General features: G+C 34.0%; 1 long non-coding RNA gene across 1 annotated transcript; it reads left to right on the top strand.

The window, feature by feature from the left end:
- The first annotated feature begins 6653 nt into the window (after positions 1 to 6653).
- Positions 6654 to 12142, top strand: LOC125370850. The gene is made up of 3 exons (XR_007216958.1): positions 6654 to 7205; positions 11030 to 11094; positions 11418 to 12142. It is a non-coding gene; the product is annotated as an uncharacterized LOC125370850 (long non-coding RNA).
- The last annotated feature ends 2497 nt before the right edge of the window (positions 12143 to 14639 follow it).

The raw sequence follows: 14639 nt of genomic DNA, 5'->3' as shown, positions 1-14639 counted from the left end.
CTAACTTAGTAGTTAAATTATATACAAGGCCCACCTAGTCTAGTTCGGTTACAAATTATGCTTTGAATTTCCAGCCTTTAAGCCCAATAGACTATTTTTTATAAAAAAGCTCAATTCAGTGATTTTAAATCTAATATGCCCAATTTAACCTGACTAAAACATGGCAAAGCCCATTAAGTGTATGTTGATTTTATGGCCCAATTACTATTTAATTAATCTAGTGGACTATAGTTTTCATGCCAAGTCTAATTTTAAAGCCTATGTCTATATGTCAGTTTTAATTAGACAATCATACAACAGATATTTAGCATCCATCACAGGTAAAGCAAAAAATTAAAGAACATAAAGTAAAAATAGCTATTACAACCCGCCTATAACCAAAAGAAAGAAAAAAATCTTAAAACTAAGTTACATTACATGAATTGCCAAAAATACATCAGAAACTCAAAAATTAGTCTAAAATCAAGCACAACCGATAGCCTCATGGTATAGAGCTGATCGGCTGAACGCACAGTTGAATCAGCTCTAGGGACTTTGGGTGGCTTTCTTACAGTTTTTCTCGATTTCTCACTCCTAGAACCGATTTTCACATGCATAGAAGGTAAAAATTCAGTTAGAATAAAATTAATACAAGAATAGAAATATAATATGATAATATTTACTATTAACTAATCAAATTCAAAACTCAATCAATTCATATTCAAATCCCTATGTGTTCTTATTATCATATTCAAAATCTAATAAAATTAACATGTTAAGTGAAAGGAATTCTAGTCTAATCATGTTAATCATATGAAACAAACATAAAAAATATTTCTAATATGTTTCTATAAACAAATATATATATATATATATATATATATATAAAGAATTGGGGAAGAGATGTTGATGATGCGGATCTTTATGAGTGGATATATAGGAATCAAAATCTGTTGAATCGCTCATGTTATGCTCTTCTACATCTTAGATCTTCCTCTTCCTTCATCTCGCTTATGTTCTTCATAGGGGAACCCTCAGGTTGTCACCGTTGGTTGTTGTTCTACGAGTCTTAGGAGACGAGGAAGCTATTGAATCAAGAGTGGTTGGGAATCCATTTATGCTTTTGGAACTTCAGAAAAGTTTTTATCGTTCTTCGATGGGTTTCCTAATTTGGGAGCTCTTTCTTAGTGGCTTGCTAAAGACTTCTTTATAGATTGATGTAACTAGAAATCTTTTAAGGATTCTTGCTCTAGTAGTACAATATCGCTAACTTTAGACTTAGATCATATTATTCTATTTATAGGAATAGGTTAGGAAACTCTAGGAAATACTAATAATTATCTAACTATTTAAAAAAATAGATTGTAATTATCTTTCCCCTCTATCAAATTCATATCAAACAAAAAGGGATTAAGTTTTTTATTTTTAAACAATTATAATAAAAAATGTTCAAAAAACTCCAATAATTATCAGAGATACTTTCTAGAAATTTATTTATTTACCAATTTTTGGCGTTTTAGGTCAAAAATATACATAAAATGACGTTAGATTCGAAAAAGGCCAATCAACACTATGTAGAGCCAATCGGCTCTATGCTAACCGGTCTAGTTTGTGAAAAGCCGATTCGGCTCTGCATAAAGCCAATTAGCTCTAAGGAGCAAAAATTTTGACAATTTAGTCACTGAACTTGTGAAAACTGCTGTTTTACGCCTCAAACTTTATTATTCTATCAATTAGGTCCAAATTAATTCTAAACTAGTAATTTTAAGTCCAATAATTTCCATTTTTTTCTCAAATTTACCTATTCTCCATCTTCGAGACTCGAGAAAGGTAGCATTTTTATCATCGGATTTTCCATAATTCCCTCGAAGCCAAATCGGGGGCAACCTATTTTCTGTATCTAGATATTGATATCACATGCATGCTTATAATTAGAGTTAAAATTACTAGACCAGAATCAATTTGGACTAAATTGACAGAATAATAAAGTTTGAGGGGTAAGTTAAGGTGCTAACAGTTGCCCCTAGTTTGTTGAAGGTTATAAGCATGCATGTGTTTACATAAATTAAGACAAATCATAATATTAGGGATACAACAAAAAAGAATATCTTGAGGCCCCGCCTCGTAAGCTCAGATTGAGAAAGGAAATTTGATTTTGATGTGGGGACCATGCCCGCTTGAATTTTAAGGACTTCACTTGTTGATTTGGGACCATTCCTGTCGGTTTAGGAACCATACCCGTCGTTTTAAGGATCACGCCTTGTTGATTTGGGAACCACGCCCGTTGATTTGGGTACCACGACCATTGATTTGGGTACCACGCCAGTCGTTTTGGAAACCACTCCCATCATTTTAGGGAGCACACCCATTGATTTTCTTTTGCAGAGCCTTTCGTCTGTCTGTTTTCCATTACAGGAGATAATTTACCACTTTTTTTTTCTCTATGGGCTTTAAGCCCATTACTAAGATCCTTGGGCTGCCGTTTCCGGTTTTCAACCCATGGGCTTTATCAAGGAGATAACCTTATGAGATTTTGAATATCCCAAAACAATCGTCTCCAGCTGAATCATCCAAATCAAATGCAACAGTACTGGCACTGGAAGAGGATGATGATGATGCTTTGGATTTGCCTTTGGAAGAAGCTGTTTCAGACAACTATTTTATTAGTTGTAGGAAATCTTCTTCATCATGCAGCGACCCGACTTTGGAAGGAGAAATGACTTCTGTGCCAAGAATGTTGTTTGTTCTTTAGGGGGAGGCAAGAAGCTATTTTTGGTAAGGAAGTTTTGAACGGCTTTAAGGGACAGTTTGTCCTGGTGGTTGAATTTGTCCCACCATTTTACTTTGAATCTTCGGATAAGTGTAATTTCACCATCTGGTAATAGATTGAAGTGAAAGTACCATACACATACCGAGGGCAAAAAGAAGTTTGAACATAATAGAAGAAGCGGGGGAAAACGCTTTTCTATTAAGTTGGGTTTGTAATTTGCTTTGAAGAGGTTGAACAGGGGTAAGACCTTTGGAATGATAGTCTCAGAGACATTACCGTAGTAATTCCACCACTGTTTGAACCAGTAAGGGATTTTGGAGGTTTGGATAAGGCTGGTGTCGAAGTAGAAGAGCCAGGAGTGGCTTCTTCCTTCATTTTGAATGAGAAAGGTATTGAACCAGGCTTGCTGGTAATCCCAGTAGGTGAAGGAGGTGTTTAGATGTGAAGGATAGGTTCGTTTTAGAGAAGTGGGAAAGGAACGAGGAGAGTGTAAATCCATACCCCAGTCAGACGGGTGAAGGATTCTTTGGATTGTGCATGTTGAATATGCAGGGTCTTTGTGGGTTTTGTCTTTTTTGAAATGTTTAAACTTTACGGAACCAGTAACTTCGAGGATTGACTGGTAGTAAGACTGAGGCTTTGAAGTGTTCCAGGGTTTGAAGAACCAACTTGGAGGGAAAATCTTTGAAACCAGTTTAGAGGGGCTTTCTGTACAGAATCCTTCCTCAACTGTTAAAACATTTTGAAAAATTGGTTTTTCCAAATACTCATTTGTTTTAAAACATTTTGATTGAATCAAAACAATTTCTTGAGAATTTGGTTTCGAAAAACTGTTTGAACTTTGAGATAGATTTGGAGGGAAAATTTCTATCTCGGTATTTTGAAAAGGGATAGAAAGTATACCTTTACCCTTTGCAGAGGAGGAGGACGACTTTGGAGTCGCTTCTGTCTTTGAAATTATTTGCTTTGAAGATGGTTCGGATAGGGATTGAACCATCTGCCTTTTATATTCTTCAATCCTTTGAAGGAATTTAGGGTCTTGCTGAGCAAGCCATTCCTGAATTTGTTGGGCTTGATCAGCTTTGGAAGGATCCATTTGTTGTTGAACTGGATCTGGTTGATCAATTTCCTCCCGGATAATTTCAGTCCAGGTCCTGATAGACTTTGAAGAAGAAGGGAGAATTTCCTTCACTGGGCTTTGAATTTGGGCCGGCTTTGAACTAGCCGTAGACTTTTCTTCTTTGGACTTTGATTTTCGTGGCATTTTTCACTCCTGTTTTTGCAAGAATTCTCTAGTCAGAAAGTCAGGAATAGAATTTGATTCTCCTCGAATAAATTCAATTTTAAAATAAAAAACAGACAGAATTGCTTACCAACGGGCGAAAATCTGCTTTGAAGCAATATTTTGGACATATTTTTGTAAAACTTCTTTTGCAGACTTGCAATCAATCCTTAAAAGAAATTTTTGATTCAAAAGATCGCTTTGAAATTTTGAAATACAAAGAACTATCGAAAGGATTTCCTTTTTGATAGTAGAGTAATTCTTTTGAAAATCGTTTCAGTGAGGAGAAGTAAACTGGACAATACATTCGTTGGAATTTTGAACTTGCTTTAGAATCCCACCATATCCTATTTCTGATGCATCAGTTTCTACAATCTTAAAAGCAGAAGGATCAGCTAGATGCAGGATAGGAATTTCCAAAACTTGTTTTTTGATGTTTTGAACTATCTTTGTATCTTTGGTCGGACCCGAGGAGGGGGTTTTTCCTTAGCCTATCATGCAGGGCTTTGCAAGACAGTTTAAATTAGGATAAAAATCCATGACATAATTTAAACTACCAAGAAATCTTTGAAGCTGAGTCTTTTCCAAAATTTTATCTGGAAACTTTGAAGTGAATGCAAAAGATCTCTCAATTGGAGTAATAGTGCCCCGAGAGATATAATGACCAAGAAATCTAATTTTCGTTTGAAAAAGAGATATCTTAGACTTTGAAACCACTAAACCATTCTTTTTAACAACATAGAAAAATGTTTCTAAGTGTTTGAAATGCTGTTCAATGGAATTTGAAAAGATTAATACATCATCAATGTAGACAATGCAGAACTTTGAATATGGATTAAAAATGTCATTCATGATCTTTTGAAATTCAGAAGGAGCATTTTTCAATCCAAAAGGCATTACATTCCACTCATATTGGCCGAATGGAACTGTAAAAGCCGTTTTGTATCGATCCTTAGGATCAATCTGGATTTGCCAAAATCCCGATTTCATGTCAAACTTTGAAAAGATGAATGCAGAATGCAGTTTTTGAAGAAGAACTTTTTTGTTGGGAATAGGATACCTAATCCACTTTAGGGCTTTGTTCAAAGGTTTGTAGTTGATCACTAGTCTAGGAGTTCCTCTTTCTATCTCGCTATTCTTATTGACATAAAAAGCTGCTCAAGACCAAGGTGATCTAGACTTTGAAATCAAACCTTTAGACTCAAGATCTCTAATCTCTAATATGCAATGGCATTCTAAAGACTCATTCATCTGAATGGGTCTGGCTTTAGTAGGGATTTGCTTATCTGACAAATTGTTTTCATATGGCAAGTCTACCATATGTTGCTTTCGATTCCAAAAAGCATTTGGAAGATCAGAACAGAGTTCATTCTCAATTTTTATTTGAAAATCAGAAATTTTTCTTTGAATTAAATCATTTTGCAGTTGATCTAGGATTCTTTTCAAACCACATCTTGTTGAAGATGAGAAAGATGGGTCTGTTTTCCTTTGATCAAAGTATTGATTTCAAAATTGTAAATAGAATGAGCTTTGATAAGATTCAAATTTCTCTTTAGCTTTGAAAATGATTCCAGCAGTTGTTACTTTGAAGGGAGTTATCAAATTGATAAATGGAGTCCTTAAAATAACTGTTTGCTGAAGATCCTTTGTAAGAATAAAAACATTCTTTAAAGCAATGTGGTTATTAAGAATTCGCGGCCAGTTTTCCGGCAATCTTAATCTTTGAAGAATTGGTCAAGTCGGCCTTTCTTTTGTTTCTTGATGAAACCTTTTAGGAACCGATTCATGATTGATACAATTGAGGTCTGCTCCTGTATCAAATAAGGCGATGGTTTCTATCTGGAAATCACCAGGGAAAACAAGCTTTATTTGAATCAGATATTTTCTTGAAGTAATTTCCTTTAAAACATTGATAAAGTTTTCAGGAATATTTTCAGAAATTTCAAGGTTTTGAAAATCATTTTCCTCATCGAACCGAATCAATACATTTTGAGGATCGGGCTTTGAAGCAAAACAGAATCATTTTGTTGTTTTTCTTTCAACTCTTTGAGTTCTGTTTTGATGGTTTTAATCTCCTTGGAGTTCACGAGCGATGGGAAGAGGGTTTTTCAACTTCTTCCCTTTGTCCAAAATCATAGTAAGATCATAAGTATTCTTACTAGAAGAAGAAACTAGAGATTCAGTTTTTAAAATCTCTTTTAAAACCTGTTTTTGAATAAGAGGATCACTAATATTTGAATAATAGTTTTTCCTCAAATTATTTTATTTTAATTTTATTTTATTTTATTCATTGTGTTTTGAGTTTATTTTTGTTTTAATTTGAATTCTATGTTGATATAAATTAACTTAATTTATAGATATATTATTTTAAACGTGGTTTTTAAGATAAAGATATATTTTGGTAGCCTGAGTAGTAGAAATTAATGAATTATTATTTAATTAGACATAAAAAATTTACTATTTAAACCCCATAATTAATAAATTTCTTATGTATATATATAAATCAGGAGTACTATAGCTTATTGTTTTTATCTTAGGGGCCTAATGGTAAGTTTGAATGTTGCAAAATATGCAATGAGGCCCCTAAGCAATATCTCTTACCGATAGCTTCCCTCACTGCCGCCACTGCCACTATTCTCCTCTGTTCTTCTCATTTTGACTGTCATTCGACATGAAATGCCCATTGTAGAGCCTCCTCAATGTTGCAAGCTCATCCTCACCATCAATTTTGCCTGAAATTGCTAGAGATTGACGAAGTAAGGAGGGAAGAAGAAGCTTGCCACTCGCTGCCTTCGCTAAAACACCCCCATGGCAGTATTTTCTAGTCAAACTGAGACCAAAATCAGTTTTCTCGCCCTCAGAAACCTGTGCCTAGAGATTTGCAACCCCTAATGATGCCTTTCAGTCGGTGATTGGAGGTGGACTTGCCTCATCGGAGATATTCGATTTTTGGATCGTTTGATGGCCTTCCGGTGGTTGTTAGGGGGAAGTAACCACATATTTAGACTCCTCCTGTTTTGATCTACAATTTGGTACCTTCAGATTAAATTTTTGTCGATGTTGAAATTTTTCAGCGATCGAGTCCGGTGACCTTGGGATGCGTGCCAGTAGGCGAATTTCTAATTTGTGCTTCTAGGCGTCCGTCTGACCGTATCGAGTAATTTTTCTGGGCCGGTATAGTAAACTTCTAACTCGAGCTTATTATTTTATTATATATTATTTATTTATTTTTGTATAATTAATTAGAGATTTAGGAAATTCTTATTAAATCGTAGAAGTTTGCGACTAGTTAAAAAAAATTAGACTGATAATTGGAATTATGATTGAGATTAGTGATTTTATAATTTAATAGAGATTGAAGACTTATAGCTGTTGGTCCTATTCCGAATTTAGGCAAAAAATCTGCTAATACGAGCTAGACGGGATTTTAATAAGAGATAACCCGAAACTTCTTAGAGAGTCTAGAGTTAGGAGGATTATTTTAGATAAAAATAATTATTAATTAATATTTGTGGATTCCTAGATTCTCCGTCCTATATGACAGCTGCACTAGACGCGTGATCAACAATAGGAAGATGTCATATCTATGAGTTAAAGTCATTTAATCAATTAATTTTTCGTCATATGTCATTTATTTACTTTATTATCATTATGATTATTAATTTTATTATTATCATTATATCCCTGCCGTTTTTATTTTTATCATTATTATTAGGGAAAATTACTATTTATCCCTTGTATTTGTCTATATTATACTAGTTACCCCCTCACATTTAAAAAATATATTTTTCATCCTTCTATTTTGTAATTTTATACTAAAAACCCCTTCCGTCAGAATTTTCGTTAAACAATCATTAATTAGCTTTGGTGTTATACTATTTACCCCTTAATCCTTGGTGTAATATACTAATTGCCCCTTATAGTTTATTTATTATACTAAAACCCCCTTGTCTAATTTTCATACCAAAATCAATTTTAGTGTTTGTATAAAAATAATTAATTAGTGTTCTTTAATTACTCTAATCTTTAGTACAATCAAATTTTAATAAAATTTAAATATCTTAAAAGTATTTATATCAATCAAAATATCTAAAATTTATATAATTTAACTTTTATATTGTTAAAATAAAATAGATAGTATTATTATTATTAATTTTGTTACAGTAGAATTGTAACTTTGATAAGAAATTTGAAGATCAAAATATATTGCTTTTATCAGTTTAGATCCTTATTTATATTGACTTTGAGAACGCAACGGGATTGTAGTGCAATAAATAAAATATAGGAGGCAATTTGTATATTACACAAAAATTTAATAGGCAAATAGTACAAAACCAAACCTAATTAACGATTTCCTAGCAGAAGTTTTAACGGAAGGGGTTTTTAGTCTAAAATTGTAAAATAGAAGGATGAAAAGATATATTTTTTAAATGTTAGGGGCTAACTAGTATAATATAAAAAAATACAGGGGCAAATAGTAATTACCCCTTATTATTATTATTATTAGGACTATTATTATCATTATTAATCAGTAATGTCGTCGTCACTATTATTATTATTATTATTATTATTATTGTTGTTGTTATTGATATTTTGCCATTATGCCATAATAATTTATGATGTTAAATGTAGAATCATTATTTATTAATTATTATCATGGTTATTATTTTTATTACTGTCTATAAGTATTTTGGGATGAAGATGACAATATAATGTGCCTCCTGGTGGGTTACATTAGGACCGCATGTGCATCGGTGGAAAAAATAGAGACAAGTATATATAAGATATACCATGGTCGAGCATAGCTCTCTAGGCTTATGGATTCAGAAATTACTAGAGGAAAGGTCCCTGGTTGAGCTTAGCTCTCTAGGCGACGGCTGTATTAGTAATTAAGTGACCGACTGGATTTAAGAATCCTGGTTGAGCTTTACTTTTTGGGCACTAGTCTTATTGAAAATACGAGAGCCTACGGGCTAGTGGAATTGGAGTCTAGGATTCTACTACTATTCTCGTCCTAACTTCTGATTAATAAAATTAATATAGTAATGACGTGATGTATGTATGTAGTGTGTACTCTTTTATATATATGTATAAATAAATATTTATCTTATCTTGTATGAGTGTTTGTTAGTATAGTTTGATTATATGATTTTAACTCACTTTTGAGACTGACAGTTTGAATTTAGTTTTTTTTAGGTGTTAACTAGGTCTTCCGCAGTAGGAAAAGATAGAATTGTAATTTTCCCTTTATATATTCATTATATCCATTTCCTTCTCTTTTCTCTTTCCATATTCTCTACACATTTTCTCTCTCTTCTTCCTCTTTTTCTTTTTTTTTTCTTCTCTCTATTCTTTTTATTTCTTTCCTCTCATTCTCTATAATCTAACTACCCCTAGAAATTCTAACCAAATCTTTCTTTAATCAAGTAATTAATAACAAGGATTATCATTAACTTTATCTTTAAAGATAAACCCTATTCTCCATTCTTCTACTCTCTTAGTTCAAGGTTAACTCTTTGTTTTGGGTAAAAATTGAGGTAAAGCATGATTTGCATATTCATTTCTTATTATGGATGGTTTCATTTTAGTAATTATGTATGAGATTATTGTGGGTCTTGTGTTTAGTGTTAAACTCGTTTGAAAATAGTTTTATGCACGTGTTCTAGCATGAGTTCCTGGTGATTTAAGCTTGATAGATTTGGCTCAATTGGATTTGAGTTTGATGGTGTTTGAGAGACGAAATTTTTCATTTTTCTATTTTCTAGGCTGCGGCATATAGGGCATGCAGTTTTCCTATGAAAATTCAACACGGACCATATAGCTCAAGTAGAAATTTAGCTTTTGCTAGCATCCACAGGACGTGCAGGATTTCTTCATAGTTTGGCACGGGCCGTATCAAATAACAAAAAGGGTTTCTAGGATTCTGCACGGGCTAAGCAGAATTTACCTTATTTAGGTGACACGGATTGCGTGACCCTAAAGTCACTTTTTATGGCCTTTTTAAGCTCTTTTGCATCTTAATCATTTTGGCTATGCAATATTAGTGTTTTGAATTGAATTATGGATTTTCAGTTAATTATTGCTTTGGTTCGGAGATGAGTTAGAGTTAGGCTATTCTATTTCCCTTTTTTCTTAATTTTATTTTGAGTTGTGGTTTGATGGTCCGGAGTCATCTAGTGCATCGAGAACGGAGTAGCGGCGCACCATATTTGTGAGTTGTATAATATGTATATATATATATTCCCAAATTTCATTTGCGTTTGCATCTTATTTCAATTAAGTGGTGCATATGAGCATGTTGATGAGTATATGCCTATAAATTATAATTGATGCATAGCATTGTGTAAAATTGGGATTTCAAATTGCATTATAGGATTAAATTCAAACCACCTAGCCGATGGGGATATTATCAGACCATATGTACAATTGTTATGTTAAAGACTTAAGAATGAATGTGAGCTATTTAATAGAAATGTGTGTTTGAGTGAATATCTAGAGGGACGGGTATCGAGTACGAGGACGACGGGCGCCGAGTCTGAGAACGATGGGTGCCTCTAATAAATGCTCACAAGGTAACTAAAGGATCGAGCACACTGTGGGCAGGTCCGGCTTTCGGACCCCGGTGTTTTCTGGACGCGTGAAATATTTCAATTTCGACTCAGTATAATTTTATTTAGACTTTGAAAATTATGTTGTAATATTAGAAAATTATTGTGGCTATTAATCGCTTGTGATGGCTAATTTAAAAATAAATTGGATTTAATTATTTGTGTTGTGGTGTTGCGGAGTCGGGAAAATATTAATGTTTTTCTTGTGGCCCGACTCCTATTATTTAATTCCAACATATTTGATGTGTCTATGGTAGGTTCTGGACCCATTTTACAGGGAGTAAATGTCCGTAATTTAGGGAAAGTTCTGCCAAATTTTTGACAGATTTCCCGAGTCTAAGTTAGGAAAAATTTAAGAATATCTATTAATTGTATATTTTTCGTGACTAGATAATCCAGCCTTCCCGCCAGCTCCACCTGAGGCGTAGGAGCGGACTACGGAACGCATTAGAACTGTGAGTTAAAGTCACATAATCTCTACACTATTGCCAAGCCTAATTTGATATGCTACTTTAAAATTCATGTTTAATATGATTATTAGTATCACAATATAAATAATTTCATTTAATTATTACTTACTGAGAATAATTTTAATATTGTTACTAGTAATATTATATCGTTATTTTGATAGTTAATGTTATATTCATACAATCGTTATTATTATTTTTCCATGCAAATTGCATGTTGTTTCCTCGACATTCTAAATCTTTGTTTTTGATATGTGTTGAATGATTTTGTTAGACCATGATTATTATTATATATGTTGATTGTGCTTTAGGGATGAGACTTTAGTAGAACATGCCATTTGATGGGTTACATCAGGACCGTGTGCGCACCGTTAATGATTAAAGACAGGTAACAAGGTATTTATAGATTTTTGCCCTGGTCAAGCATTGTTCTCTAGGCTGAGTAGAGTTGATTGCCGGAGGTAAGGTCCCTGGTCGAGCAATGCTCTCTGGGCACCGGCTTGGTTGGAAATCAAGTGTTTAGGCTGGAGGTAAGGACCCTGATCGAGCTTTGCTCTCTGGGCGCCAGACCTGTTGGATTAAGAGAGCCAAAAGGCTACTAGTAATTGGAGTTAGGGTTCTACTGAGCCACTCATCCTGCAAAAGTAAAAATGTATTTCATTTTTAAATTATAATATAATTCGTATTTGATGTACATGGTTTGTTATACTAATTGTAATAATTATTATTTTTTGTGAAGAGTGCAATAGTCACAAGATTATTTGATTTTAACTCACTCCTGAGACTGACAGTCTCAATTTTATTTTTCACGTGACAGTTAAAGTTCCTCGTCGTCCTGTATTTTGACAGTCCGACTTCTTCTCCTTCGGACTTTTTGTAAATAACATGTACTTCATACTTTTGTTATTGTTTACTCTAGACTATCCGCAGTAGAGAACTTTTAATTTTGTTGTGATTATTTTGGTCCATGTTGGACGTGTGATGTTATGAAGATCTGATAGAATTATTTATGAAATGTCAGTCATGATTAATTATATTTTGTTAGCTATTTATTTGAATTATTGGTCTATAAGGCTTACTACGGAATTCGGTGGCCTTAAGCCTACCCATTCCCTAGGTGCCGGTCACGGGCCCACGGAATGGATCGTGACATTTACCATCCTTACCAATGGAGCCAATGCCAATTACCTTACCCTTGGTATCATTTCTGAATGTAACTTTGCCTCCATCATATTTCTTGAAACTTACAAAGAGGCTTTTGTCACCTGACATGTGCCTTGAACATCCACTATAAACATGCTAAAGATTTGTGCTTGTAGATTTAATACACACTTATAAAAGAAGGTTAAATCACTTGATTTTAAGTACCCAAACAAAGTTCGCTCCTTTGAAGTTAGCTTTGGAAATTTTGTCTATAAAAAGATGCTTCCTTATTTGGTACTTGACGTTGATATATCTAACTCTCATGCAATAGGGCAAGTGACCTTAGGATTAGATTTGGTCTTCTTAGCAACTTTCGCTTGAGGTTTGGACCTCACACAATTCACATCATCATACATGCATGAGCAAGATTCATTAAGTTTTGATTTCCTACACATGAATGCATGTCTTGTTTCTTTTGGCTTAGCCTTTAGAGCATGTGTACCTTTCCCTTTCTTTTGAACGAAAGGTTTAGTGTGCACTTTGTCCATTGAGACTCTATTGGAGTTTCTCACAATGGTTGGAGGTTGAGTGGCCTTAATAAAGATTATGGTGTTGGATGTTTGATGTTTGATGTGTGGAAGATGAAGCTCTATTGAACCCAAGTCCATGTCTCTCAAGGGGATGTCTTTGAGATACAATAGTTTATCAAGAGACTTTTTTCCTTTATGAAATCCTAAAATTAAATTCCTCAGCTCCTCAACTTCATTTTTCAAAGTGTTGTTTTCTTTAAAAAGCTTTTCATTTAAAACTTCATTCAATGATTCTTTAGATACTCATTGGAAGTTTTTAAAGAAGCAATTTCATTTTTTGACCTCTCAAGGTCTTTTTCCAAGCTTGAGCATTTGTTTTCATAAAAACTTAGTTTTTAAAGCATATTTTATAAAAGCTCATCCTCATCATCCAATCCATCATCACCAAAAGAATGAGAAAATGAACAAGAAGATGAAGAAGTGCATGAATGAGAAGTGGAGCATACCTCATGTGAATCTTCCAAGTTGGCCATGAAGCAAAGATTGGCCTCCTCCTCTCTTTCACTCTCATTATTAGAGGATGAGGATGCGTCACTCCAAATAGCTTTTAAGCACTTTTCTTTTCTTTGTCTCCCTTCTTCCTCTTTAAGTATTTGGGACAATCCGGTTTGATGTGTCCTTGCTTTCCACACTCATAGCAAGTGACTTCATCATTTTGGTCCTCATTCCAAATTTGATGAGCCATTATGTAATGTTGCACTCTCCCACATTCTTCTCTAGAGAGGAAAATCACAAGAATGGTCATTGCTTACTTATTCTTGTGATTATGCTTCTTATAAGCATCCACCCATTCTTCTCTAGGGAAAATCCTTTCTTCACCATTTTTTACTACGGTAGGAGCCCTCCATTCATTCATCACATAGTCCCGCACCTCAAGGCCATATGAATAAAAGTAGATTTCCATATGGAATGTCCAAAAGGCATAGTCGAATCCATCAAAAAATGGCTTGAGGTGTTGAGCTCCTTCATTGGTTGCCATTAGTCTTTACACTACCGATGAAGCTTGCTAAGAATGTTCTAGCTCTGATATCATTTGGTGTCCCTTGGAACCAAGAGAGGTTGAATTGGTGACCTCAAAAATTGTGGAAAAAAATTAACTTAGGAGTCATATAAGGATTTAAAGAAGATTAAGGAGAATTGGAAGAGAATTAGGATTATAGAAATTGACATAAAGGTTCATAGTGGTTCGAGAACCATCATCCCTACATCTACTCCTCAAGATCACACTTGAGTATTCCACTACAATCTCTGACATAATAACTTGTGTTTTTTAAGGCTAACACTTAACCTCTTCCCTTAATGAACTAATCTCTCACTAAGTCCCTAAACCGTTAAGTATTGAATGGTTACTCAACAACCAATTCCTTATTTTTCTAATACCTACAATAACCTTTTAGAGCTTTATTTGAAAAATAGGATTCAACTTAATACACTATGAAGAAGAAAATTGAGTATAAAAATTTGAGAAACAAATTTGCAAGAGTTTGGATATAACACAATCACACACCTATATTCTTAAGTCTTTATGAGGGGTATTTATACTCATACCTACCTCTTAGAGACGTTACAAAAGGTCCCAAAATCATTAAATGCAAATTTTTTTGACATGGCAAAAGGTTGCCTGTTGTCATGAAAAGCGCCCTCGCTCTTTCTGAAAAGAGTCATTGGGGCTCTAATGGCTCCAGACACGTGACTCTGACTTGATGGTTGAGGTTTCAACGGTTACTGACGTTGCATTAAATGTGAAAACCACCCTTGCACTTATCTTCGTCACGCTCAGAAATACCCTCGCGCTTCCCA

The sequence above is a fragment of the Ricinus communis genome, chromosome 8 (assembly GCF_019578655.1).
Source record: "Ricinus communis isolate WT05 ecotype wild-type chromosome 8, ASM1957865v1, whole genome shotgun sequence".
NCBI classification, from domain to species: Eukaryota; Viridiplantae; Streptophyta; class Magnoliopsida; order Malpighiales; family Euphorbiaceae; genus Ricinus; species Ricinus communis.
This window is presented reverse-complemented; position numbering and strand designations above follow the sequence as displayed.